Source organism: Aphis gossypii, chromosome 2 (assembly GCF_020184175.1).
Source record: "Aphis gossypii isolate Hap1 chromosome 2, ASM2018417v2, whole genome shotgun sequence".
Lineage (NCBI taxonomy): Eukaryota > Metazoa > Arthropoda > Insecta > Hemiptera > Aphididae > Aphis > Aphis gossypii.
Window position 1 is genome coordinate 81,563,651 of NC_065531.1, and position 15,447 is coordinate 81,579,097.

Sequence of the window (15,447 nt, forward strand, 5' to 3'; positions counted from 1 at the left end):
CACGGTATCTATTATAATAATTTAAATATATACAATGAACAGAATATTGTTTTTTCCTATTTGATTAAACTCTGAGGCATGAATTGGAAGTTTTACTTAAAAATTGAAAATTATCGCTATGGAAAAACTTGAGAGTAACTATACTAGGTAGGTACATTTATAGTAATATACTACTACTATATTACCAAGTAACCAATATCATAAATATTTAAGTTTAAGTACCTCATAATAAATTAATATGGATTCAAACTATACTTTGTTTTTAATTTACAGTTTAACAATGTTAATTATTTTCTTCTAACTCAAAAACATTATTCGTTGGAAATTAAAGCTTTTACGGATTTTATGAATTTTACTACCTATACGCAATGACATTATAAAAACTTATTTTAAGACATTACCTATTTATAGTAATATGATCCTTTTACTTTGGTTTACATTTATAAAGAGAGTATTGATTCAAAAGTTAATAATAGTATATCATTTAGTATAAATGGAAAATATTATTATAATAATTAAAAAGAAATACTATAATAAATATACATCGTCGGCTATTATTAATAAACGTATAATAACACTATAAAATAATTTTTTTTATTAGCAATATTGAAAACATATCACGAAATATACTTTAAGACTTTGAGTAGTGCAATGGATGTATTGATTTTATATTGATGTACATTTTTATTTTATTATTTTATCTATAATTTTACCGTTTGAGACAGAAAATATTCTTTAATTATCAACTTCAAAAATAGTTTTTGATAGAAAATTGGATTTAGTTAATAATTTTGAGTAATATATTCTTAGTGATTTTTAAAATAACCAGGAAAATTATAAAACAAGAATTTTATCGTAATACCAGTTGTAAATGAAAAAAATGATTTTTTTTTATTTAATTGAGGACCTAATAATTGCGGATAGATACTTGAAATACTCACTAAATAATAATATTAATAATTATTGTATTTACGTGATTATATTTTGACTACTGTTGACCAATTTATAGAAATTTAAATGCTTTATTTTCTATAAATAAGAAATAATAATTATCCTTAGGTCAGTGGTTCTCAACCTGAGTTACGCATACCCCGGGGTAGGTACGTGACATGATCTCAAGGCTTACGCGAAAAATTATTTTTCGTTTATTTATATTTTAAATTGATATTTGAGGTACGTGAAATAGTGGTGAAAGAGGTCAAAAGGGTACGCGAATAAAAAATGGCTGAAAACCACTGCACTAAGTTAACAAACTTTAAAATATTATGCAGTATTCATTAAAAGTTGTTTATTTATTAACTAAAAAATATCAACACAAAAAAAAATAAATATCTATTGACTATTAATATAAATACACATTCGTATTTATAAGCATAATATCTACTAGCTAGTAGCGTCTACTAGCACCTCAAAACCCAGTTAGCCTTAAAACTTAACCTAATTACGTATTTCATCTGTAACAACTCGCACGATGCCATACCCAGATTTGGCGTGAAGTTGTCCATTGATGAAGCTGGTATAGGTCACCAACCTACAGTCGAGATTCGGAAATCGGAGCATGCGGGATTTTGTATATAGAAAATAAAGAAATCGAAATAGAAAAAAATTAAGACATATAGTTGTAGATTTTGAATATTTATTAGTTACTTGAGAAAAAAGAATGCAATTTAATTTATGGCCAAGAAAAGCTATACGGCATAAAAAGTTTGCTGCAACTGAAGGTCACTGAACAAAAAAAATACAAACAAATGATATATTATAATATGAAATTGGACTATTATTTGCCCAACGTGTAAGCACGGCTCCGATGATCGGTTACCGGCGTGTATAAAAATAAGTAATACGTAAATATAAGGGATATATATGCACAATACCAATCGTGGTGAATATTACAACGGTCATCATTAGATGAATGTATGTATAATTAACAATAATATGAAATCACCGGCAAATGTGTGGGTGTATGTAAACAGCAATAATAAAATTACACTACTATTTTGTAGGTATCGTCGAGCGTCGTCCCTGAGACGCCCTCGATAATTTTATTGTTTTATTTAGGCATATTATGTTGTCCGGCGGAGAGAAGAAAATATAGTAACGAATAAATGGCCGTGGTCTGGCGGGTTATACACCGGACGGCGATATATAAGGATTAAGGGTTACATAAGTTTGATAGGTAATTATATGTTTGGCTGGTGTGCTTTATTATTGATTATACCCCGTTAATGAGATGTTAATTAGAGCAGTGTTGGCTGGTTAAATCCGAACCACGGTTACAAGGCATACGTGACAGTGTGTGTGTGTGTGTGTGTGTGTAGATCTCGGTGTTGTCTCCGAGCAGATGCAGAGGGGACCGCTGGACGGAAAGCGCTATTGCATAATATTTTATAATAATAATGATATTAGAATTTCGATCGTTACACATCATTAACTGGCACTCTGGAGGATATCGGACCACAATTATCTATGTTGCATTCATATTTTTATGTAGTATCTATGTCTGCGATTTTACTTCATTTTCGCTTAGTGTTCTTTATGTTTTTTTGATTTTTGCTCGGACACTAAACATTGTATTATAACATTAAATAGATCTTAAAGTTTTTAAGTTCTTCAATAATTATGCAATAAGATATAAAAATATTTTTTTATATTCGGCTGGTAAAGATTAGCACGTTTAAACAAATAAACCAATTTTCAGCTTTGTATATTATAGAATAGACTTAAAATGTTTCTTTTTTCTATTTGTACTTCAATCCAGAGATTGGTTTATAACAAATTTTCTATTCCCAACAAATGTCTTCTCCATCTTTCTTTATCACTCGTCATGTCTTTGAGCTCCCTGCAAATAGCGATTCCTGTATCTTGCATTATTTGGCTAATGTATTTTGTTCTTGGTCTTCCTCTTAATCGTATTCCTTTTATCATTCCTTCAAATATTAAGCTGTGTAATTCATCTCCATGCCTCAACGTGTGTCCTATAATCCGCCATCTTCTTCTCTTTAGAGTATCTAATAATGTTCTTTTTATCCTGTTGTCTTCAAGGTGTCATCATTTGTTTTTCTCTCAGTTCAAATTATTCTTTGCATCTTTTTCCAACATCATATTTCTAGCGCTTTTAATATATCTCTCTTTTTTATTTAGTGTCCACATCTCGCTTCAGTATAAGACCACGCTCCAGACGTATGTTTTTATGAACCTTTTCTTAGTAACTATGCTCATATTTTTAGATGTTATTAATTTCTTATTTTTAAGGAATGAATTTTTTACTTGTTCTATTCTGCTCCTGATTTTCTCTATTGATTTTCCGTCGTTTGTTATAATGCTGCTTAAGTACTTAAAATAATCTATCTGGACAATTCTTTTATTGTCTAGTGTTATATTAATAGATGGTAGGTATTTTTTTGTAGCATACTAGGGATTAAGTCTTGTCTACATTTGTTTATTTATTTTCAGACCATAATCTTTAAGCGTTCATTACATTTAACGCTGTTTGTAGGTCTTCCTCAGATTTTGTGATAACGAAAATATCATCAGCAAAGTGAAGTATTGGTATAAGTATTCTTTTTATTTTGACACCAGTTTCATTTCGAACTAACTAAAACTTTATGTCGTTTATTGCTTTTGCAACAAATAAATTGAATAACACAGGTAACAGTGGGCACCCTTGTCGCACACCTTTTTGGATTCCAGCGGTTGTTTTTGTTGAGTTTATATTTATTATGATGGTAATTGTTCTTCATAAAACTTATAAAGATACGCCTAGGTTTAAAATTGATCTCTGATTCTTCCAAAGTTTTGAAGAGCCTTGCCCAGTTTATGCTATCGAAAGCTTTCTCTAGGTCCATAAAGGTCATATAAGTAATTTGTTGTCACTCAATTTGTTTTTCAAATATTATTCTTAGAACTAAAATGGCTTCTCTGGTCTTTTGCTCTTCCGGAAACCGTTTTGATCGTTTGATAGCCTGGCGTCTATTCTCTTACTTATTCTGACGACCTGAGGTACCTTGTTTAACTTCTCTGATAAGGTTTTTTATTTACACAAAAATCGCATCGAAAAAAATATTATCAGTTTTTTTCCGAATTTTCAATTTTTTTGAAAAACTTTTGCTATTTTTCTTTTAGTAAAAATCTCACTCGAACTATAGCAAATATATATATATTTTTTTAATGAGTTAAATGAGTTTTATCAGTTATTCCATCTTTAGCAATGCACTTACCGACAAACAACATTTCATTTTTATTTATCTAGATTCTAGAGATAGATTCAATTAAAATGTTGATATATTATCTTATATACCTATATCATATTATTATTATATATTATCAAAATTTTCAAACTATTTAACTTCATTCAGTATGTAAAATGTAATAATATTATATGTGTCAAGTTTGAATTCAATGATATTATATCCGGCGTTTACTAGTTGGATACCCAGTGGCGTAACTAAGGGTCCGCAGACTCCAAGTTGCTGTGTGGTGCACGGTAATTTGGGGACTTTGGTTATAAGGTTATATGTGGTATAACAATATATTAGGGGCCCATTTTTAACACTTTTTATTTTTGCAGGAGGCCAAATTTTTTTGATACACCACTGTGGATACCCAAGATCTTATTTAGTCTAGTTAAGTCCCAGTGTTTTACAGGTAATAGGTACACTAGTTGGGTTCATAAAAAAACATATTTTCCTTCTCAATAAATTCTTGAAATTTCTTATACGTTGATCATTTGGTTGAATGGACATACGATCTTTTATAAAAACAATCCTCAATTTCTTTCGATCTTCAGAATTACATTGCAATCTAAAAAAATATTTCAAGTGTTTACCTAGTTCAGAATTATGTTTATTGTTTTTTTAAAGACAATTAGCATAATATGTTACCATTTTTATAGTCACATCTAATTAGTAGTTTATTTTTGTCGTTAAAATTACTGGAAACCCAACTAAGATACGTCCCTTTACCTATCTAACTTTTTATAATATTATCGTTCCATTTTATTATTAGTCATGATATAACATTACCATCGACATTAGCAGGTATTCACGTAATTCTCAATAATTATCATATTATATTTACTTGTCTATGTCACCGGACTGGTCATTAGTATAAAATATAGCCTACAAAGCATAGAGGTTTCTCAATTACCTAATTGTGATATGGGTCCGAGAGATCGATGAGTGATGACTTCGGTTCAACTTGTAACATGATGCACATTAAATATTATAAGCCACGAATTAGCCGTAATACTGCTTGCCTGAATTAATATTAATTAATTATTATACCGTTAATTCACACAACCAAATCAATGGTAAGCTCTGTACACATTTAATAGCAGCTGTACAATTTACAGATAGAGTGGGCACATGTGATGCCTAATATTATATAAACCATTATAAAAACTACACCATGTGGATAAGTAATAAGTACTAATAATACTTTTTTTATACATACAGAGGTGCTCATAGTATTTATAACTTAAAAGTAGATATACATTATATACCTATTGTTTCAGTTCAATGAGCGATGTCCATTTTGTTTTTCTTTTCATTTTCTTTATCCGTAATATAATTTTAAAATTATTCGACTTTTATTGAGCTGTTAATTGACATTTTCAATTTTCAATTTTTTTTTTTTTTATCATAAATTTTTGTAGTCAAAAAATTATTAAATTAAAATGTAATACATGGTTTTTTAAACTTATCAAATCTATGTTTAAAAAATTTCACCGCATTCAAACACATTTTTTTAAGTGTATCAATTTAAATTTTTATGACATAAGAATAAGTTAAGTATATAAATATAGTATACAGCAGGGGCGGCCAAACAGTCGATCGCGGACAATATCAAAGTCGACCATGTTAGAATTTATTTTTAGGGACACGCGCCCTACATGTTTCTTAATAATTATAGTTATTCAATGATAAAAAAATGTTTCTGTGGAAGTCGATCCTCAAAGGTGAAGTATATTTTTAGTAGATCGTGACCAAAAAAAGTTTAACAACCCCTAGTATATAGTATATATATTTATCTTAAGTTTATAAAAACTGACCTACCTAATTAAAGTAGCATTATTAGAATAAAAAACGCATAGTATGAAAACGGGACATTCTCTTGGAAACCTGGGTCCCTGAAAAATAGGTAAGTTGAAGCCCAGGAAAAAAAATATAAAAATTAAAATATATGTGATTTTATAATATCATGTTCTAAATAAATATCATATGGTAAAAATAATTTTAAAAAATTGTGTCCCGGAAAAAAAAAATATACGCTAAATAATAATATAATATGTCAAATTACGTTCATCTCTGACCTCTGTACTTCATTTTTCAATATTTTATGAAACCTAAATTTATGAGTTATGACGCATGTTCTGTAATCACAGTTTTATTTTTTTTTTGTATACTCTTATAAATACGTATCTTAATTAGATTTTCAAAGTTACGACGTTACGGTATCTCATTTTTGGAGAAAAGTAACTATGTCCAGTGTAATAAAATCTGGGATAAGAATATTTATTTATATACACATTAACATAATGCGTAGAATTAATTGGTGTCCGGGCGGTATAGGTACCACTATATTCAATATGACGTATTGTTGTAACAGAATTATTCAAAAGTAAATTGTATAAATATTAAAGTTTTAAATTTATAAGATGTTAGACCTAATTGCGTCAATGGTTTATAGCCAGGACCCAATTTACCAATTACCTTTTTATAGCCGAGACCCAACTTAACTACAACAATTTTATACTCGGGACTCAACTTACTGCTTTCAAAATGAACACAGATTGTCGTGGACCCAATTTACCTAGCCCCCACAAAGGGGTAAGCTTTTATTTATTTTCATTCGAAAAAATGTATTTGTATTAATAATAAAAATAATAACTATTATACGGATTTACATAATCGATATAATTAAAAATAAGGTCTTCCGTCAAAAATCAATACAAGGTACTTAATGTTTTTGTTGCGTGGTACCATGAACTGAAGTATGAACTGTGGACCTATTATTTCAGAAATTAAAATTTAATAATGTTTAATTTTTGCATAAAAGTATTAATGAATATCTAAAGTGTTTAAGTGTTTGATAATTATTCATTTACTAAAAAAAATTAAGTGACAGGCAAATTATGTGGTCTATTATTAATGTTGACTAGCTACAAACTGAAAAATTTTAATCCTATATGTATATTATTCAACCTAAAAAGTTCTACTTATTCCTTACACAATATGTTGTCTTGTCATTTATAATTGATAATTTATATAGATAATTAATTATTTTACCATTAATTTGTCAAAAAAAGGTTAGTGTATAATATATTAATATCATTATGTCAATATTCTTTTTAGAAAAACATATTTTGTCTTTTAGTAAACTTAATAAATAATGCCATTGCGTTAAATATTAAACTACGATAAAGTTAGTTAGTTGTATTCTACGTTTCTAAATATTTAACAATAGACCATAAAGTAGTGTAATATGATAATTACATACACATTTACAATATCCCAAAATGTTGTGTACATCGTGTTATTATAGTGGTAATTGAATGATTTTGAATCAGTTTTGGTTGAAACCATAATTAAAATAAAGCATAAAATAAAAAATTTATATAATACACCGTTGAATTGTAGTTTTTTGTTTAGTAGAGGATTTTTTTTTTACGAACTGAAACTAAAAAATACTTTTATGCGTATTTGCTTCTATATAGAATGCGATGTTTCGGATGTGTATAGATATACACATTTGGAATTTATGAAATAGATTGGAGCAAAAATCCCTTAATGTGATGGTGTATATATTATAAATATTTCACGTGCATATTATATTATTATTATTATGAATCTACTAATTGACGATCAGATACGATTAATGTTTAAGTGATATAAAGAGCACACGATTATGCGTAGGTACTATTATTGTACAGTATTTATATGACAGTTCATAGATGAAAAATGCTCATTGAGTATGATATTTTATATTTTTAATTACCTTATTATACATTTATTATTTGATGATCTAGTCTTAAATTATTAGGAATACAAATGAAAACAAAACAAAAAATATCATAATATTACGATATGAGAATAACGTGAAAGGAATTTTTTTTTTGTTAAGAATGTGGACATTTCAAGAAATGTAAAACTATTATTTAAGATTTATTACTATAAAATTATTATTAGCACTGTTATTGTAATTTATTATTATACTAATTAAAACTTCGTAAATTCTTGTAATTTTTTTAAAAATATTATCTAAATGTACCTATTTTAAACTTAGCGTATTATTATCGTGATTTCTACTAAACCATTTTTTAGCATTAAATTATCCACAAAATATAGAACTTTTAACGTCGTATGTTTCCTTATATAAATATTATTACAATTTCATAAAGACTTTATGTAATCATATTTTACGGTTTTATTTGAGTTAAGAACATGATAACTTTATGATATAGAATAAAACTTTTGGTAATGGACGTCCAACATACACCAAACATGTTTAAATTATTAATTGCTGTTATTCTAAATGTTACTATAAATTTAAATTATCATAAAACTACAATTAAACGTCACTAATTATGTGTTGTTATACCTTATTATTTGCATATTTGTTAAACCACGTTGTTTTTTTTAAGGTTAGAAACTTTTAAAGTTGCATTTTATAAACAAAACTACAGTATGATAACTGTTGGTTTTAAATCTTAAATAAAATTAAGAACTTCAATCGATTGATTATAAAATTCCTCAGACATTTTCTAAATAATAACAGAATATGAAAGGAAAACATAATTTTCGATTCATTTCACGTTGTTTTTTTTTTAGTTCAACATTATATTTTTATCTTTTTTTCGGTTATATAAATAATCATGGATTTCAATCGAAACATTGACTGTCAAACGTTAACTCAAGATTTTATATATTATTTAAAACGTTGAAGTTTATAGAATTAAACATTTTTATATTATATTTTTAAATGAAGATTTTATAAAATTAAACAATTTATAAAATAAATATTTATTTTTAATATTTTTTAAGTTAATATACACTTATAAAATATGTTTTTTATACTATCATCTCTGTATAAGATCTTAATATTGAAAAAAATCTTATCTTCTTAAATAGGCATTATATTATACTATTATTAAATTTAACTTATATGGGTTATAAATATTATTATTATTGTGCAAATGTTTAATGTCTGTTATTGATATTATTGATCTAATAGCGCCCAACCAAAAGTATGTTTGGTTTTTTCGGTCATAAAATTCCCTATTTATACGTTGAAATTCTCAACTAATAAAAACAAATTTGGTGTGATTCCTGTTTTCTCCAACATTTTTTGTTTTGGAATATAATAGCGTAAAACAATTATAATTTTATGTGTACAAATAACAATAAAAATATTTTTATTACAATATATTTACATACTTATTTAGTATTATAATTAACAAAACTTAAGTTAATTAATAAATATTTATTGGATTAAAAAATGATTATATGGAAGTATAGAACTAGGTTAATGTAGTTTCTGATCCCATTTTATACTATATATCTTTTTTGAAAATTTTGAAAATATTAGTTTTAATGTATTTTCAAGTTTAAATATATTCAAATACTTTATACAACATTTTTAATAAAAGAAAAAAATGTACATTTATTACCGAGTTAAATATTAGATATTGGTAAAGGTATACCGTGTGTTCAATTTTAAAGGTAACAGAAAATATTCCGATCTCATGATCTTGAATTTGATTCGGGTTTTTTTTTATAGGGTACAAGACATATAAATACATATTTTTTCGATAAATTCTAATTTTTAACTTTTTTTTTATCTTGGCATGCCTAACGGGCAGTAAAATAAAAATGCGCAGATAAAAAAAAGTTAAAAATTATAATTTATCAAAAAAATATGTATTTATATGTCCTGTATCCTGTAAAAAAAACCCGAATCAAAATCAAGGTCATGCATTTGAACTTCAAAATATTTCCTGTTACCTTTAAAATTTAATACACGGTATATATAGTAGATATATATTTAATGACTTGTAATTTTAATTTATTATATTATTATATTCAATATAATAACACCTATATAATATTAAAATGGGTATACATAGTAATAAAAGTACATAGTTAAAACTAAAACTATATAATATAAAAAGCTTTATTTGATAAGCAATTAATATGATACATTATAACATTTTCAAAATGTTCAAAAAATGTATGTCCCTCTTACATCAATTAAAAAAAATAATATATTCTTTTGGCCTATATAAACACCACGTTGAATGATTAATATTAAATAAAAATAATATATATATATATATATATTATATACATGCCATTTTAAATATTATAATTTATTATTTTAATATTAAATGAAATTTGATTATTATTTTGTTAGTCTGGGGGTGGCTTTTATTTTATATGGAAAAAACTATAGACCCCAAGGTTGGAAAACCTTGGGTCACAGTATTGAAATATTAGTAAAGTAGCAAATTATTATTGTAAGTACATTATATTATAATTGTGTTTATAAATATATATTATTAAGTAAATTATTGTATTAAATAATCTAATATCAGATCTTATTAAATAGTTTTAAAATTAAATAATATTTATTTGTTTGTAAAAAAAAATAATTTTTGTATTAGTAATAGGTGACGATATACATACATATTTTAGTAAGTACACATTAACAGTGAACGTAATAAAAATATTAATACGCGATACAAATTAAATTTACTACCAGTACCCAATCACCGAAATTTTTTCCGCTATTAACCCCCCTTAACGAATACTTCTAAATAAAAAAGTGGAAGTCTCCAAATAGTAGACCATTTTTTTGAAACGGGGATATTTTTCATACTTATCTATAGAGAAAACTTCTAAATATTGGACACTCCTAATTACAGAAATGTTGATAGCTACATTTTAATCATTTTTTAAGCTTGTTATATTGAAATGTACATTTTAAATCATAAAATGATCGAGACACTACAAATAGATAAGTGTTTTGTTAGCAATTAAGAGAATATTCAAATGAATTGCTTCCACTGAGATACATAATACTAATTTATTGTCTCCAGCTCAGTGGAAAAAAAAATGACTTGGCATGTTAATTGAGACGACACGTTAAATAGTTGAACAAACTAAAGTAGCTACTTTTTTTTTTTAAATATTGATTTTTTTGATTTTTATTTACTTTTTTTATAATATACATAAATAATAAATAAGAATTTACACGTCATGTTATGTAATTAAATTAATTTAAATATTAATATACACATAAATAATACAATATATTATATTATGTATCATTTTTTTTTCATTAATTTCCTTCCCCTACCACCACTTTCAATAGCGAAACCTCCGAATAGCGGAAACATCTCGGCGAACGATATTGCCGGTATTTAGAGGTTTCCCCGAAGTAAATTTAATTTTTACTGTGTATTAACATTTTTATTGGCTTCTCTGCTTCACATAATTTTTAATAGTAACGAGTTTATTAATTTTTTAATTTTACCAACTTTGAACACTCACGTTTTATGTGAACTTTTGTGTCAGTCGTAAGTCACACATAAACAAACTATATTTTATTTTTTACCACTTTTATAGAAAACATAATATATTGTTATTAAATATTCACCATATTATTTGATATGTTTAAGTGAAACTGACTGAGGGATTCTAGATGATGAGGTTTTATTTCTTGTAACGTAAGCTAAATATGTAAAACTATCAATTGTCTTTTATTAGTTTTCATTTTTAAGCAGTCTTTCGTGTAAAATATTATTTTTACACTGTTCATTATTCTACTCACGTTTTATTAAATTACAATTTACAAAATAAATCAAATATGAGTTATGATTGTATACTGTTACATAGTTTTCAATAGAAATATTGCAACTTTTATATAAGATGTAAATAATTTAAATATTATTATGCTATGAACCGCTTAGTAATAATATATTATATTTTACTAGCTGACCCCGTGAACTTCGTTTTCCGTTAAAAATGCCAATTCTATTATTTGATTCAAACTTTGTTTAATTTGTTATTTAATATTCGGTTTAATGGTGTTTAAAACTTAGATATTTTCATTGACCATATTTGAATCTCAAAAAAATTGTGCAAGTACCACTTTAAAATGCGAATTTTGTAAAATGCTTTCTTATTGCACACTAAATTTGTGGTACGAATGTATTGTGCAAATTGCAAGCCTCGATCTAACATTGTTCAGGTTCTACGTACATCAATGTATCTAATATAATAAACCTAATTATTATTATTGCTAATAATTACCTAATTGTTATTTTATTTGCAATTATTTTATGCAATGTGAATTATACTAGAATTTAAACGTAACAATTGAATTATGCAAAATGAGTTCAAATAACTCACGTTAATTAAACATTGAATCAATACCTTTGAATACCTATATTATTATTGTCTCTTTGATATGTTGTAAAATAAAATATATTGTATTAAGTATAGATGATTTTATAATTTAAGGTTCGTAGATATGATATCTATAAATAAAATTTTATTAATCGCGATATAAATTTATTATATAATATTAAGAACTACTGTAGTAAATATTTCAATATGTATATATGTATAAATGATTGCATAGTTAAGTTTTAAAATAACATAATATGTAAAATAGAGTAGCCGAAATTTGGATTATGACAACATTTATAAATAACATAGTTACTAAATATACAGAGTGTAGCGTAATGGACTCCCATATTTCAAATAATCATTAGCGGATAATCAAAATGATTAGATTAAAGTGGTTTTTTTTTGCTTTAGACTAGATTATTTTTATTCGTCATCGTGCCGTGGTTTGGTTAACAACGTGGTTTCGTTAAAGAGGATTTTTCCAAAAACGCCGAAAGTGTGACTGTGACACTGAGAGCATTTCGTACTCAGTTCGGTTTGAATTCAAAGTGTACCATTTCTTATAGGGATACTTCAAAGCTGAAGTTTTCAAACATCGATTTAGAACCATTGAGGAACCAAAGGAGCTATCCATCAAGAAATCTTCGTGAAACTCGATATGCTGACGAGAGTGATGGAAAACTTTAAGAACGGCTCCATATGTGCGTCGCTCGTCAAAGCAATCATTTAGATGATATTATTTTTAAAAAATAATTGTAAAAAACTTATATAATGTAGTTTTGAAAAGTATAATTTTTTTTTTCTATATTTTGTATCGCTTTTTAATTCACCTCGGAAATGTAGGAGTCCATTATGCCGCACCTATATTTATTTTCAAAGCGGTCATCTAAATATAAAAATTGTATAAACTGTAATATACGACCGTAACAAACGGTCGTTGAAAAGCTTAAAACAAAATACATCAACCGTATCAGCTAGTACGCATCCATTGACCATCGCAAACCCTTGGGCCGACAACTACTTCACATATTGTGTGTGTTCACAGTTATTTTATTTCAATACAAAAATTTGAAAGATTTTGTTGCTAGTGTATAAACTTTTAATATGCAAGTGACGTGTTTGGGTAGGTATAATTAAAATGTAGTAATAAAACAATAATTTTAGAATCGTATAATAAACTGTAAAGAGTATGATCGATAATAGCTGTACATTTTACTACCTAGTATTTTATTTATTAAAAAAAAAAAAATTTAAATTTAAATAATATATATATATGTACTTTCCTATGTGACACATAAAGTTATAATAATTAAAAAATGGAAAACATTATTATTTACGTATTATAGTGCAGTGTTAACAACATTCATTTGACAGTTCAGTAACGCAGTAGACATGTAAACATCAAACTCATGAGTTTATTTTAAATTAAATAATGAAAGACATTATACCTAGTTGTATTTTCAAATTTAACGTTGATCTCAATAGGCCAATTATGGCTGTGTAAGTTCAAAGTAGCGTTTGACTTGTTTAAAGTTGTTTTTTTCTATATGAACTTATTTTAATTTTATAATTTCCATTTTTCGTAAAATTTAGATTTAATTTGAAGACTAAATTTCGCCATTTACACTTAATTAAAACACGTGGTGAGTTAAATATTAATTTACAAAAGTCTGCGGTTATTGGGAAGAAGCTTTTGATTGTAAAAAAGTCCATATTTTTGTATCTATAACAAATTGTGGTCATCGGCCTAATAAAATGTTAAAACACGTATATTTTATGTAAGTTCTACACACGAATTTACATAATCGTACGATAAAAATTTATTATTATAAGATTTTAACAATGGACCGCACTGGCTGCACTGTTGTCGTTGCCGTCGTTCGTCCTAACTCTATCCCCTTGTCACGAGTCGCCTCCGGACGGCCACGACTAGTAAGGGGTGGGGTGGTGTTATGGGTTGAAGAGGGTAGCCGTAAGCGTATGGGCCGTGTTTGACGTACGCACACATTTCAGTAGTGTGCTTTCGGTGGTCGGTTACGAACCTCTCGCGTTTCGCTATGCCGTCGCCGACGTTACAAGTCTAAGTAGTTGTGTACATATATTTATAAAACTATATTATACTAATGAGACTGTTACGCGTCCTAGTCATTTAAAAAATATTATATACCACGGGGTAAACATTTTAATTTACCGTCATCGCATTGACAACTTTTGTTCAAATTTGTAAATTTTTTTTTCTCCGTACACATGTGCTCGTAAAATTTTCACACGTTATACACATCGCGTTCCTCGAAACAGGTAATAAGGTGATTTGTCACTGTATTATTTTTTTTTCTTCCGTCGGAATATTTTGAAAACAAGTATTCGACATTGCCAAGTGATACACACACGTATTAAGTATTTAAGAATTTATGATCAACCATAATATAGAAATCAAAATTAATTTCATTCACGTGCGCACGTTATATATTGGTGAGATAAAACTGACTCACGAATTATAGTTTAGTGTAAAACAGACACGTCTCGCGTTGTAATACAAGTTTGTATTTTATTTGATTAAGCCGTTGTTTTTATAGTGGTTGAATTAATTTAATAAAATAATGATTAATAACTTAAACTAGTGTACAATAGTTCTGAAACGTTGGTGAAAATTAAATGTTAGTTTAGAACTTGTCACGAAACTCAAATTAAATAACAAACATTTATAATTGAATAAAAAAACTTATTTAAACCTAAATGCGACTAATTATATATTTATTCCATCAGTTTTCTATCTGTTATTCTTGATAATTTTCAAAAATATATTGCATTGACTTCTGCGTACGACTTTTTCACATAATTCAATTAGGCAGTAACCATTTGCTTACTAAACATCAACTCACTCATATTTCATAATTAAAATAAGAAAATATATACAGTTTAAACAAATGAATCTAACTTTTATAGTTATTATTGGTATTACATTCACTAAGTTCCTTTATTCATAAACGTAATTAACTCCTTGTTTTGAACAAAGTAGTTAAAATCAATCATGATT

General features: G+C 26.7%; 1 protein-coding gene across 2 annotated transcripts in view; it reads left to right on the top strand.

The window, feature by feature from the left end:
- Positions 1–14,435: 14,435 nt before the first annotated feature.
- Positions 14,436–15,447, top strand: part of LOC114128242 (serine/threonine-protein kinase 32A) — a 95,196-nt gene continuing 94,184 nt past the window's right edge. Inside the window, exon 1 of one of the 2 annotated variants that reach the window (XM_050201094.1) lies at positions 14,436–14,716. The gene's annotated coding sequence lies outside the window, so the exon portion shown is untranslated. The remainder of the gene's footprint in view (positions 14,717–15,447) is intronic. The other variant, XM_027992718.2, reaches the window with a different exon arrangement.